Source organism: Bemisia tabaci, chromosome 2 (assembly GCF_918797505.1).
Source record: "Bemisia tabaci chromosome 2, PGI_BMITA_v3".
In the NCBI taxonomy this organism is placed as follows: Eukaryota; Metazoa; Arthropoda; class Insecta; order Hemiptera; family Aleyrodidae; genus Bemisia; species Bemisia tabaci.
This window is the reverse complement of record NC_092794.1, coordinates 39,849,147-39,863,733: the sequence shown is the minus strand read 5'-3', so window position 1 is coordinate 39,863,733 and position 14,587 is coordinate 39,849,147.

Here is a 14,587-nt window from a genome sequence, read left to right as displayed (position 1 = left end):
ATTACAATAAATGCAATGAGCCTGTTGCAAACTTTCGCTAAAGCAAGAATAAGAGTTGTTCCTTGTAAAATATGTCTCAAAAGTCACGATGAGCGCATTGACTCCTAGTCCAAGCGCCTGGTAGCTGAAAATGAGGCTACCTGGAATTTTTGGAACACAGCGATGTTTTTTGGGTCGCTGAATCCGAATCTGAAGTTCCCTACCGCGTATCTGGTAAGCATTTTCCGTCATTTTGAAAAAATGGCCTAAAAGGCCTTTTTGCGGTTTTTTTTATATAGCGGCTACGCATGAGAAAGAATCCCGGATTTAGCTAATGTTTTGAATAGCTGACAAAATTTGGAAGAAAATGGTATATGAATATGCTAGGTTTGCTTAAAAATTGATGAAGATACAGCATCGTGAACATCGCGCCCATTCACGATTTCGCGGCGCACCCATTAACGCGTGATCCGGCTCACCGCGGTCAGCTAAGTTCCGAAGCGTTCCAAAGTTCCGAGATCCGAGGTTCCTCAATTTTTGAGCAAACCTAGCATATTCATATACCATTTTCTTCCAAATTTTGTCATCTAATCAAAACATTAGCTAAATCCGGGATTTTTTCTCATGCGTAGCCGCTATATATAAAAAAACCCGCAAAAAAGGCCTTTTTAGGCCATTTTTTCAAAATGGCGGAAAATGCTCACCAGATACGCGGTAGGAAACTTCAGATTCGGATTCAGTGACCCAAAAACAGAAAATTAGCCAAAAAAATCGCTGTGTGCCCGAAATTCCAGGTAGGCTTACCAAGCGCCTGGACTATCCTAACTTCACAATCTGCCTAAAAAATTTGCTTTTGCATAAAATCATTATGGTGGTCTAGTAAATATGAACCTCTTCATTAATCGGTTAGAGTTAGTTGATCTTTCTTTCATGGCCTGCTTAGAAATGAGTCTTTCTGTTGGAAATCTGCACGATTGTATCGATCACAAAAAGTTGTTAGCCGTATCAAATGAAAGGAACGCTGACCAAAATTGCAGCTTACCATTCCATATTTCATTATCTTACCGATTGATAAAACAATTAATTTAAGTAATCAAACAAATATAGATAGAGACTCAAGTAACCAATTAGTTTACATTAGTTCATTGGTGATTGTTGTAAGAGATTAAATACAATCAGAAGAAAAAAAAATGTATTAAGATGCGGCTAGAGTACCTATATAGGGAGAGTATAGACAACTCGATTTATGTAGCTCTTAGAGTCCAAAGTGGCAACAACGTGAAAAAAGAAAATCACTAGAATAGTGCCGCTGCCATCCTATGCATTTGAAAGATCACTCAATATGGCGACAGCTCATTACAAGCAAGCGTTTTTAAGGATTAAAACTTTGAAACGGAGAAAATGTAAGCGAAATCAGGGTATTATACGTGCTTTTGGGCGCTTCTGGGTACCAGATGCGCCCTTTCCAGCCGTTCGACTCCCCCGATGTAACATGTACTATACTACATACCGTTTTGCCTTATGGGTAATGACGCCATTCTGGTACACCCGGGAAAATTTGATTTTTTTCTGCATCTGATATTCGTAAAAGTTTTCGTGAAATGTTTTGCTTTTAAGCATAACAATCTCGCACGGACGTATTACCCAAAGACATGAAGACGGAGCACTAAAAGCAAAAAATGAAGCTTCTAGAGCTTCTTTTCAATCACCTCTACTATTGGCTAGAGGATTGGCGGCGAAATCGGGACAAGTTTGAATTCAAATGTAGGGCGGGAACTAATAAATAAAATTGCGGAAACAAAGTATTTTAGGTTGATTTTTGCCCAAATTCAGGTACACACTCATATTTTATTAACTTTAGGTTAGTTTCGGTCCGTCGTCGACCGACTGATTTCATTTGGGAGTAACGTAGATCTAGAACTGTAACGGCCTGTTTGAACCTGCAGAACCACCATAAGCAGAAGAAAAACTAACTTTATCTGAGATTACTGCCTGTTACCGAGCAAAAGTAGGTGTAATATATTAGGACGCAGACCGAACTTTCTTAATATAATCGTTTTAAGCATTTAAAACACGTTTCGAAGAAGAAATAAGGAAAAATCAAGAGGACAAGTTCAAATCAAATTTCCGTTTGCCGCCATGGATTCCCGCGCTCATTTACACACTCACACAAGCGCGCAGCGCCGAACCTAGCTTCACTTTTTCCCCGTGCTTTTAGATACGAGCGCTCCGTCTTTATGTCTTTGGTATTACCTGGTTAAACTATTTTGGGGCTTCGTTATGCTTAAATGCCTCATATTCGAGGTTGGAGTATCAGATTGATTCGAAAAAATCACGAAGAGTCACGTGATCTCTTCATTTTAGTGACGTATTACTGTGCTATTTTGTGATTGGTTCATTTTCTCGGCGCAGCATCGTCAAGCGTCAGCTGTTTGCGGCTCTGGGTTGAAGGTTTAAGGTTATGTCAGAGAGAATAGAAAGTTAGAGGCCCGACTCGATGCTAGGTAATTGAAACAGATGCGCTCGCAGCGCGCTCGCTGGCAACGTACGCAACTACTATTTTCTATTGTTTTCCAGAGACTAGCGGCGGATATGTTGCTGCCGGACCACCTTCACGTAGGCAATTTGTTATACATCGTCCGTCCGCAATACTCTCGCTTGGCCGTATGAAAACGTTCCTCGCATGCGCAGTGTTAAAGAAGCGCCCTCCAACGCTTTGGCGTTGGAACTGCTTGTTTTAATTTTTGATCACTGTATATAGTCAAGATGTGAAAATTTGTACGACTGGATAATTCGAGTTCATAGGTTGGCTCCTCTTTTGGGCCCTGAGAGTTATATGACCTGATCAAACCTAACCTCCAAAATTTCGAGTTGTCCATACTCTCCCTATAAAGGCACTTTAGATGCGGCGGGACACGAACTCGCCATCATGCAGCCCGTTGGCGGGCACGTTAACCAACGGGCGCGTTAGGCCAACCGGCCCGGGTCACTAAACCATGAACGAATTTTGACTTGCGAATATAGTCTTCTGAAGGAAAATGACGCGCAGAACACGATGCGCACATTAAAAACGCAAACAAGTAACTCAATAACCGAGAAATGCCGGTTGAAATTGCTCAACTTATACGCAAATTTAAAACGCCCCGGTTTCGCGCCAAGCCGAATCATGTCATCCGGCACCAATTAGAAGCGGACACAGGTTTCCGTCAGTCAAATGTCTATCTACTCTTCGTATATGAGAGCAATACTTAAGTCGAAATTATATCTTTTGAATTCAAAACTCAAATCTCATTCAGATGTTAGCTGTAATAAACAAGCAACAATTCCTCAGTGAAATTCGTTTTATTTAAACAAACATCAGAGGAAAATGAGAAGAGACTGCGATATGACTAGGTACCGCAGTACACCAACACCGTCAGTTTCCGGCCATTCGGGTGCGTTTCAAATGTCTTGCAGTTTTTAGATTTTTCAAAAGCGGTTTTCTCAGCGATTTCGGCTCCATAAAAATGCGGGAAAATCACCACGTTATCTACTCACATAGTACTTTCAGAATATTTAATAAAATAAATAAGGTTTAGTGACCCATTGCCTCATTTGAGTCAAGCAGACGGTGCCGTTCGTTGCTTTGACGGCGTGGCTCTTTAGCTGGTGGTTGTTCAGTGTTTGGCCGAACTCTCCCTATGCATATTAGCACATAGGGAGACCTTCGCTGGCTACAGTAGATGGATTTTCATGATTTAATTCAACCAATCATTCAAAAGGAAGTTCTGATTTTGACTCCCATAGCCGTGATGGATCCTTCAGAGCTATTTTTCACCTTGTACAATGGTCATTATTTTTGTATTTTCATTAATACAATTTGAAGTGAGAAAGTGGCTGTCTCTCTTCCATTATTTCATCATAGAGTAAAGTATAGGGGTCATTTTATGTAGTGAATGGGTACTTAGTACCCAAATATTTTTTTAGCAAAATGACGACTTGTTTTTAAAGGAAAATTGAACTAATCATAAAATAAGATGTACGTTGATGACTTTTAAGACGTAAGAATAAAATAAATGAAAGATAATCCCACCAGGAGTGCATGGAGTGGACAAGATAGAAGGAAAAAAGGGGCAATCGTAATTAGAAAACATTGACAAAATAGGTATTGCTTTCCGCCGCAAAAAATGATGACGATACCCATGGAGCAACGGGGGCCTTAGTATTACAACATTATTAACACGGTCGATGGAAAACGACGGGAAAGAGCGCACGCTACTAACGTGGTGAACGCTCAAGATCATGAGGCGATAGGTTCCAATCAGACTAACGTACGCGTCAACAAGGAATAAATCTAAAGGCCAGACTCCAGATATCGTCGGGTCAGATCTTTGGGATCATTTATTTGCACATGGTTAACTTTGTTTCACCGCATGTCGGGCTAGAGAATTGCAAAATATTTGTTTGCTGACTAAAACGGAACGGCTACATGACGCAGGGTCCATTTCTATAGCCCCCATCCCCCCCACATTCGAATCTTAAATAAAAAATTATATCATAATTTTGTGCTAATTATGTGCTATTTTGTGCCGCAAATTAAAAATTTTTGTGCTGCAAAATTAGGGAGGGAAACGCTCCTCAAAATTGGGGAGAGGGTTGTAGAAACGGTAGCCCCCCTCCCCCCCCCCCACTTTCAAATTTTCGAAAAAACAGAATGCCGTAATTTTGTGCTAATTTTGTGCCGCAAAATTAAGCGGGGTAGCAGCATTCAAAATTGGAGGGCTGTAGAAATGTTTGCCCCCTGTTTTGATTTCTCGGGAAAGGAGTATGCCATAATTTTGTGCTAATTTTGTGCTAATTTTGTGCTAATTTTGTGCTAATTTTGTGCTATTTTGTGCTAATTTGTGCCGCAGCGAAACATTAATTTTTTTTCAAATTTCAGGGGGGTATTTGGCACATCAAGTTTTTGGGGGGGGGGGGCTGTAGAAATGTTAGCCCCCCTTTTGGATTTCTTTGAAATGGAGTATGCCGTAAGTGTTTGCGAATTTTGTGCTATTTTGTGCCGCAAAAAACGCTTAATTTTTGTAAATTTAGAGGGATAAACGGGCACATCAAATTTTTTGGGGGGGGGCTGTGGAAATGATTGCCCTCCTTTTGATCTCTTGAAAAAATAGTATGCCGTAATACATACATATCAAGCCGCTACCTCAGCGCACTAGAGCGCTCTGCGACTCCAAATCGCCATCGGAATCGATCCTCCCACAAATCATCGGGCAGATTACACCGTCTGATCTCCCCCACCACTTCCTCCCGCCAACCTTTTACTGGACGCCCACGCCGCCTTCTTCCGGGAGGAACCCAATCAAATACCTTTCTGGGCAACCTACTGTCCGCCATTCTCCGCACGTGCCCATACCAAACCAGCTGCCTGGTTTTGATATCGTGCTCAATATCTTCCTCAACTCCCATTATTCCACGCACTCGTTCATTACGAACACGCTCTCTCCGCGAGATCCCTGCAGACCCTCGCCAAAAGTCCATTTCGGCTGCCCGTAAGATATACTCGGATCTTTTCTTCAATTGCCAGACCTCACTCCCGTACGTAATTATGCTCTTCACGATGGCGCTGTAAACTCTCCGTTTATTTTCCTTCGAGATTCTCTGATCCCAGAGAACCTCGTTTAACATCGCGATGGCTTTTCTTCCTTGCAAATTACGTTCTCTGATGGCCCGATCAAACTTCCCATCTTGGGTCAGCCATACTCCAAGGTATTTATAGGTACTCTTCACATCCGTTGATGTACCGGCCATCCTCCAACTCTATACCTTGCTGATCACCGCCAATAACCAATTTATCAGTTTTGGAGACACTAACATCAAGGCCCCATGGGTAATCGATATTCCTCCACTAACTTGCGTGTCATATAATCTGCATCTTCTTCGTCTTGCGCCACCACCACCTGATCATCAGCAAAGCAAAGAGTATAGAGTGTGCCACCATCTTCCAGCGGGACGCTCATATTTGCACATTTCCTCTTCCACTCTTTCAATGCAGTTTCCAGATAAATTTCAAACAAGGTTGGCGACAGGCAACATCCTTGTTTTAATCCCTTAGTTACAAAAAATCGGAGGATAAGCCCCCGTGTGTTTTAATCCTAGCATACGTCCCATTATAAAATTCCTTAATAGCATTCACCAACCCCCCACTAAAACCACTTTTGTTCAAAGCTTCCCAAAGTTTCACTAACGGCACACTATCGTAGGCTTTCTGCAGGTCCACAAACACCAAATGCAATCCCTGGCCCACCATAATTTTCTTTTCGATCACTTGGGTAATGGTAAATAAATGATCGATCGTTGATCTCCCTGCTCTTAAACCGGCTTGCTCCTCCGCTTCATGTTCTTTCCATTCTTCCTCGATCTTTGCTTTCAGAATCTTCCCATATACCTTGCTCAGCGTTCCTGGGACTGATAAACCCCTGTAGTTATCACAGTCGTCCTTTCTGCCTTTCCCCTTTTACAACGCTGTCACCCAAGATTCTTTCCATTCTTTCGGAACATTACCTGTTGCAATACAATCTTGCATCAAGTCCCTCAAGCGCCTAAACAACTTGCCAGTTCCACATTTGATCAACTGTGCTGGTATCTTTCCCGGGCTGGGAGCCCTGCAATTCTTTAAACCCCTGATTGCTTTTACCACATCCTCCAGGTGGACCTCCACGTTGTTAATACACTCAGTTCTTGTGCTTCCGCATTGAAACTTCAGTCGCCTCTCTGTCAATAGATTTTTAAAATGGTCCTCCAGTTTTTCAACTGATATCGAAGATATTATGTCGCGTTTCATGTCCCGGCGTAGCCCTTTGAACAACTTCCAGCTCTCGGCACTTTTCTTTCCTCCAAGATAGGCGTTCATGTATGCCGTAATACTCTCATAATTTTGTGCTATTTTGTGCCGCTAAAAGAAAATTTTGTGCTCCAAAATTAGGGGGATTAAATACCACCCCAAATTAAGGGGGATGGAGTTGAAATATGGCAATGCCGTGAGAGCAAAAATTAATACGTAAAATATCAGCTGAGCTCTTTTTATATTTTTCATAACCTCTGGTGCACCCTTATTAAAATGAATGTGCACTGCAAGTGAATTGTTCTCATTCCAAATATCCCTTTATCCCAACGGGTTATGGGCCCAGTGTATTCTTATAATACTTACTAATACTTACTAGTGTAAAGCATTTCGCCCGTACTCTTAAAATGGACCTAAAATCCGTAAAATATTATACAGGCCTTTGACGGGGAAAAACGCAGTGTCTGGAAGGTTAGAATTCAGAAATTCTTTAAATCAAGAAAATGTGATGAATATGAATGTTTAGATGATTGAAAGGTAAAACATCGCCACATGAATTCCTGCAAGAAGCGATTGAGAAAACAGTCGATGCTTGGCGATACAGAAGGTGAAAAGTTCAACTTGTGCTGGGATTGAAGAGCATTCCAGTAATATTAGTAACAAAAAATTAGATGTGCGACGTTTTTTAAATATAAGATGGAGAATGACGACAACAACTGAGTCAAAGACATAAATGGCTGGATAAACATGCGTCATGGAGTCTGGTCTCAAAACTGTTTTTGGAAGACGTTTGGTTCTACCCTGAATTACCATAAAATAGTTTATCAATACCAAAATTTGGAAAGCTGATAATGAAAGATATTCTCGTCAAAATAAAAGACAACATTTTTAAGGAACGTATCGTTGTCTTTTGTGGTAAGCCTTTTCAGGATTATAATATTGATGAGAAATTGCTAGTCATTATTCCGACAAGGAAAAGGTTTGAGAGTGAGAGCCATACACAGAGTGAGATGATAAAATTAACTATCGAGTTGAAAGATCGTCGAATATGTGCGCGCACTGGCCTCATTTAAAACGTATCGCACGAAATGATAATTTATGTGAGTTGCAAAAATAGTAAAATTTGCCTATCCTTGACGATTCAAAGATGGAGATCATGACAAATTGGACCTCCTTTTAAAGTGCACTTTAGTTTGCAAATTTTGCTGAATTTCTAGGAATTAGAGTTGAGAGATGCGACGGGATTTTAACTTGGAAGTTTAATATGGCTGACTGTAGTGCCATTGACACCCCCACTTCCAAGTAAATTAGATATTGTAGAACTTAATTCAGTTGAAGGGAACGACGCACCCTGTCAGAACCTCATTGGGTGTTTGATGTATATAATGATATGCACAAGACCTGATTTGTGCGCTGCAATAAGTATTTTATGCAGATATACAAGCAAGAACAATAAGATCTTGTGGCAATACTTAAATAAGGGTGTTAAGGTACCTAAAAGGCTCAAGGAATTTGAAATTGACCTATACAAAGAAACTTATATTTACTGATATCTTGAGTGGTCACTGTGACGACGTGTGACGTCCAAATCTTGTCGCAAAAATTACATTGCGAGAATCTCAGCATTTTTTTTTTTTATTTTTTGGGGTTTAAATTGGGCATGTTTTCTTCTATACTGTGTTTATGATAGAAATTAAATTTGAAACGAAACTAAACAGTTTGTGTCCAGAAAGGTTTTACGCTCTGTTTGAGTCACCAAAAATCCACGAACTCAGCAGTAAAATGGCATCACTAAGCGAATGGTGAAAGCCGTAATAGATAAAGCTTGTGCAATGTTCATTGCAGTAAAATTATATGAGGCATTCCACAAATGGATATAAAGTTTGGGATGCGGAGAAGAAAATGTTTGTCTTAGAGTATAGTAATTGTCGATGAGACAAAGAACCTAGACCTGTGTTGAAGTGCTCTGTGGATGTAGAGAATGAGATGAAAAACTGATGCATCTGTCTGCGAGTCAAAATCAGATCTCGTGCAAGAAAAACTGATGCATCTGACTGAGTCAAAATCAGATCTCATCCAAGAAAAACTGATGCATCTGACTTTGAGTCAAAATCAGAACTTCATGAGGAACCACGAGCGTCAACTGAGATAAGTAAAAGCTCAGAGAATGGATGTCTAGCTCTCTAGTGAGGAAAACAGGGTGTTGTCGAGACCCATGCGGAGATGGATGAAAAGAGGATGGAATCTCTATGGGTGTGTTTAGCTCACCGATTGTAATCGAAGATGATTTTTGATCAGACATAAAGCGTGGAAAGTGAAAAATGAAATTTTGTGTGAGTCATGTAATCGGCAAGATACATTACATAATATCGAGATTCATAGTAAAATTTCGAGTGACCGAAAGTTAGTCAATAGGAAACTGATGAATCTGAAAATTAGTGAATAGGAAACCGATAAATCTGGTTATAAAATCAGAATTGTTCTTAAACTTGATACTTTAGTTAACTCTGGAAAAGGAACCGAGTTAAGGAAATTAAAAGTTTTGTGAGCGACTTAAAAGCAAATGATTGGTGTATAGTCCACAAAACTTACTCAAACTCTAGACGTGATGCGTGCTTGAAACAGAAGAGAATGTGAAAGTAAAATAGAGGGAAACTCAATGATAATCTTGACTCCTGAGCACTTAACTTAAAAACTATCATAAGCACAGTAATGCCATCGACATGGCGAAGTTAAAATGGTAATACTGAAATAATTCTGAAGTGAGAGACGGATCACTGAGATTGCAATAGTATTGCAAAGAATTAAAAAGCCACGAAAGATCAAAACACATTGATGTTAAATATTATATTATTGGGAGCAGATTGTTAAAAGAGTAATTGATGCAAAATATTTTTCCTACAGGTAATCAACTGGATGATTTTTTGTTAACAAAACCTGTGTCTGTTTGCAAATTCAAGAAACTGATTGTGAGACCGGGACTCAGACTTCAGCGCGATCAAAATTCGAAGTTCAAGTCAAAATTCGTCGAGAAAATTCTATTTGTGATGTTTGTTTTAGAATAAGGTCTGGTGAGGTTTTTCTGGGTTTTCCTCATCCGTTACAACAAATGTTGGACCTGTATGTTGTTCCCAGTTAGCATCTATTCATAATGGAATTAATTTTTGAGGAGGCGAGTTGAAATATGGCAATGCCGTGAGAGCAAAAATTAATACGTGTAATATCAGCTGAGCTCTTTTTAGATTTTTCATAACCTCTGGTGCAGTGGTGCACCCTTATTAAAATGAATGTGCACTGCAAGTGAATTGTTCTCATTCCAAATATCCCTTTATCCCAACAGATGGTCGCAGGTGCGGCAGCCCCCCCTTTCGAATTTCGAGAAAAAAAGCACGTCATAATCTTATGCTAATTTTGTGCCATTTTGTGCCGCAAAAAGAAAATTTTGTGCTCCAAAATTAGGGGGGTTGAATGTCTCTTGAAATCGGAGGGGTGGGGACTGTAAAACAAGTTAGCGCTCCGTCGGAACCCGAATCTTCTGCTCCGGAGTCGCAGGCTCGCAGGTAGCCGGAACCTTTGGCAGCGCAGCGTGGTCACATCTCTCTCCGCTTTGACTTCTGTCCATGGAAACGGACGGAAAGGGCCAAGCACCGTGGCAACTCAAGAAAGATGCGGGCGGAAGATCCGGCGCTCCTTGCACGGGATATTAAAAACAGAGTTTATCCTAATCATTAAGGAGCCTTTTCGGAGGTTATATACGGTTGGGTGTCAGCGAGTGCCAAATCGAATGTTCTTCTACTGTTTTAGCGGCTCTGGTGCTAGCACCTAGAGCTGCTATTCCGGTCGGTCTCTGCAGTGGATGTTACATATCGACGGTGAAAGTCTGCAATCACATAACTCGGTTTGCGACGTCGCAGACTTCCTGTCATACTTTATTTTTTAAACGGAAAACTACTCAACGGTAATTCTTTAAAACTGCCGTGATTTTTCTTCTATGTGCGAGGAAAATTCTGTAAAAACTTCAAGGAATCATGTCCATTTGTTCTCCTTTAAAAAAATAACATAGTTGCGGAGATTTTCAGACACCGCAAACGAGTTATGTAATTGCCAACTTGCACCGTCGATATGGTACATTAGAGTGCGCGTTGGTAGATGGGAATCGTCGTCATTTTTGGCTGTGGACCTTGCCATGATTTTATTTTAATTCATTGTTTTTTCTTGTGAGCGAATGATATGTTGTGTAGGTAGTGTATTTTTGGAATCATGATGATACTGTCGATAATTCAAAACTGGTCTGTGCTTTAATCTCGTATTAAAAAAATGTACGTAACGTTTAAAATCTGGATTTTCAAAACGACAAGTTTTCGCGGTTTTTTGGAATAATGCCGTGGTTGGAGCCTCCTAGTCGTACTACTTCATTCACGGATTCGTCCCTAGCGGCGTTGTTGTGTATCAATGCCTAAAATGCTAAGTCGGGTCCTGTTCCCTCAATTTTCGTGAGATTCGGTATCCACAGGGATTTTTCAACGGGAAACTCGAATTTTTGGTCAGATTTTCAAAATTTCAAAATCCAATATAGCGGCAGTGGCATAAAATGCTAAGTCTGTTCCTCCTCGCTCGCTCGATTTTCAAGAGACTCGGTATCTGGCGATATTTTTCAACGAGAAACTTGAATTTTTGATCAGATATTCAAAATTTCAAAATCCAAGATGGCGGTTGTGGCTTAAAATGCTAAGTCTGCTGATTGTGGATGAGGACAAAGATAACATATTCGCAACAACGCCACTATTCACCATACTTCGTTAAAAAAAGTAAATTCGTTCTTTTAAAAGTTAATAGCTATGAGGGGCGGCTCGCGGAACGAGTAACAAGTTCATCGCGAAGCGAGGAACTGGGGGTCCAGGGGCACTCCTTGGCTAGGCGTGACAGCTCGCACAGCGAGCTGAACACGGCTAGTAGTTTATACAGGGTTATCCAAAAGTCACTGACCACCCCTGTAACTTTTTTCCTAATTGAGATAGAGGTTTGAAACTTTGGCAATGTTCCTCGGTCTGAAGTAGCAACTTTTCGGTCCTCCCAAAATTTTTGGGGGCGGCCCCCTCTAAGGGGGGCGGCTGCTAACTTTTTTTTCAAATGGCAACCTCCCCCCTTGTGATACCTCATTCGAAAGGTAATAAAGAAAGAAAATTTTTGGCGCAAACCGCAGGTCAAAATGTTGAGTTTTGACAAAATGGCGGCCGGTCAAAGTTCAAAATGGCGGAAATTTGACATTCCCGTTGTGTATTGACGGATTGGTGTTAAAATCGGAATCCTAGGGTTTTTCGAGACGAGAAAAACGATTCTCGCATTGGTTTTCCAGATAAGTCAGTCTTTTTAAAAATGGCGGCGGTCAAAATGGCGGCCTAGAGCGGGAAGTGGATATTTAGGCTGTTTATCGTTGGATTTGTATGAAACTTGGTATGCGAAGTGTTTCGGCACGAGGAGAGCGAATCTTTCATTGGATATTTGAAATTCCGACAAATTTCAAAATGGCGGCGGAAAAATGGCGGGAAATCAGTTTTACGGCTGTTTGTCAATGGATTTGCATGAATTTCGATATCGATTATTCAGTTTTTCCAGAATCTATTGAGAAATTCCTTTTTATCGAGCCAAAAACCACCAGGATAGCGAATTTCATGCAAATCCATCGATAAAGAGCCGTAAAACTGATTTCCCGCCATTTTTCCGCCGACATTTTGAAATTTGTCGGAATTTCAGAAATCCAATGAAAGATTCGTGCTTCTCGTGCAGAAATACCCCCGCATACCAAGTTTCATACAAATCCAACGATAAGCAGCCTAAATATCCACTTCCGCTCTAGGCCGCCATTTTGACCGCCGCCATTTTTAAAAAGACTGACTTATCTGGAAAACCAATGGCAGAATCGTTTTTCTAGTCTCGAAAAACCCTAGGATTCCGAGTTTAACGCCAATTCGTCAATACACAACGGAGATGTCAAATTTCCGCCATTTTGAACTTTGACCGGCCGCCATTTTGTCAAAACTCAACATTTTGACCTGCGGTTTGCTTCAAAAATTTTCTTTTTTTATTATCTTTCGAATGAGGTATCACAAGGGGGGGGGGGTTGCCATTTGAAAAAAAAAGTTAGCCCCCACCCCCCTTAGAGGGGGCCGCCCCCCAAAATTTTGGGGGGACCGAAAAGTTGCTACTTCAGGCCAAGGAATATTGACAAAGTTTTAAACTTGTATCTCAATTAGGAAAAAAGTTACAGGGGTGGTCAGTGACTTTTGGATAACCCTGTATATGTCTTGGATATGACCGGCCCGGAGCCGCTCTCAAGCGGCAGTGCGCTGGAGTTACTGCTTGTTTGTTTTGCACGCTACCGATTGTTATTTACTGGATTGAACAGTAAAGTACCCACGCAAATACTTTCTAAAACTTGGTGTGGTATTCATGGTCCTGAAGAAAATTACTGCACATTGGGCCTCTAGACAAGGTATGAATTAAAGGACTATATCTTTAACGTCGATAAATGGTAAACCCCCCTTCTTACGAGAAAATATGTATATATTCCTGGAAATGCTGATAGACGAAGAAATAGGGATAGTATTATCGGACACAGCGTAAAAAAATATATCAATTACATCCATCGTGTGTTAAGCTTTGTTTTCGGACGCAGACCTACGCAATTATTTGAGATTTTTATACCGTATTTCACCCTTCATAAAGCACTTTCCCATGTTTCACCGCTAAAACGAGAGGTGAATATAATGTTTTTGAGATTTATCGCGAAATCTTGGGATTTTTTTCCTTCCCGGCTAGGGATTTTTTCGGGTCAATAATATAATATCATAATCTTGATCGATCTAATATCTTATAGATTCACGCGATGCCGATGCGCTCGAAATATAAGTTTCGAAAACATATTATCAAAAGCGCAATCCGATTCTGCGAAAAGCCCTGGATAGACGATCAAATTCCGAACCAATTCCGATCAAAGTAGACATGCTGATGACTGATGGTCACCATCTACCATCATATTTTGACGGACCGCACTTATTTGTTCAAAGAAAGATCAGAATGGAGTGCCACCCCCACCATTCATCATTTCCTGCCACAGAAAACATTTCTGCCAAGTTTTCATTTAAAAATTTTGCAAATTCATGAGTTTAAGACTGATTGCTCCCGACACTTTGATGCTATTTTCATCGGAATTGGTTTGGAAATTTGATTTGTCTATCCAAAGTGAAAGTGAGAAGGATGCGCATTTGGGCAGGAAAGTGTTGCAAACAATAATTTAAGAAAAAGGGAAATGGTTTTTCACGGAACGAGCATTTGTGATACGTAAAAGACGAAAATGAAACATAAACTCCCCTTCCACTAAAAAATACCCTCAAAAAATCCGAAAATAGCCACTCAATGGCATGACACCATGCGCCCCCCCCCCCCCCCATTAATGAGGCTCTGTAAGCGGGCTCATTTAAAGAAAATTACCTGTTGATATCCGCAAAAATCATGAAAATCAGCCCAGTAGAACGCTAGAGCTAAGCATTACCCAAAAAGGAAAATTTCGGAGACTTGAGTGCTTCTTAGAATAAGTAAAGCATTGTTAAAAAATATAAATGTATACATTGTGTGGGCACTTCATTTAAAACCAAACATCGGCACCTATAGAAAAATGGTGGAAAATTTGAATTTTGTTATTAAAAATTGGAAAAGAGCTCAGAGCGAATTCCAGTGAGGTAATATACATTAGATTTTGGAGGTCTTAAAATCAACGATAACATA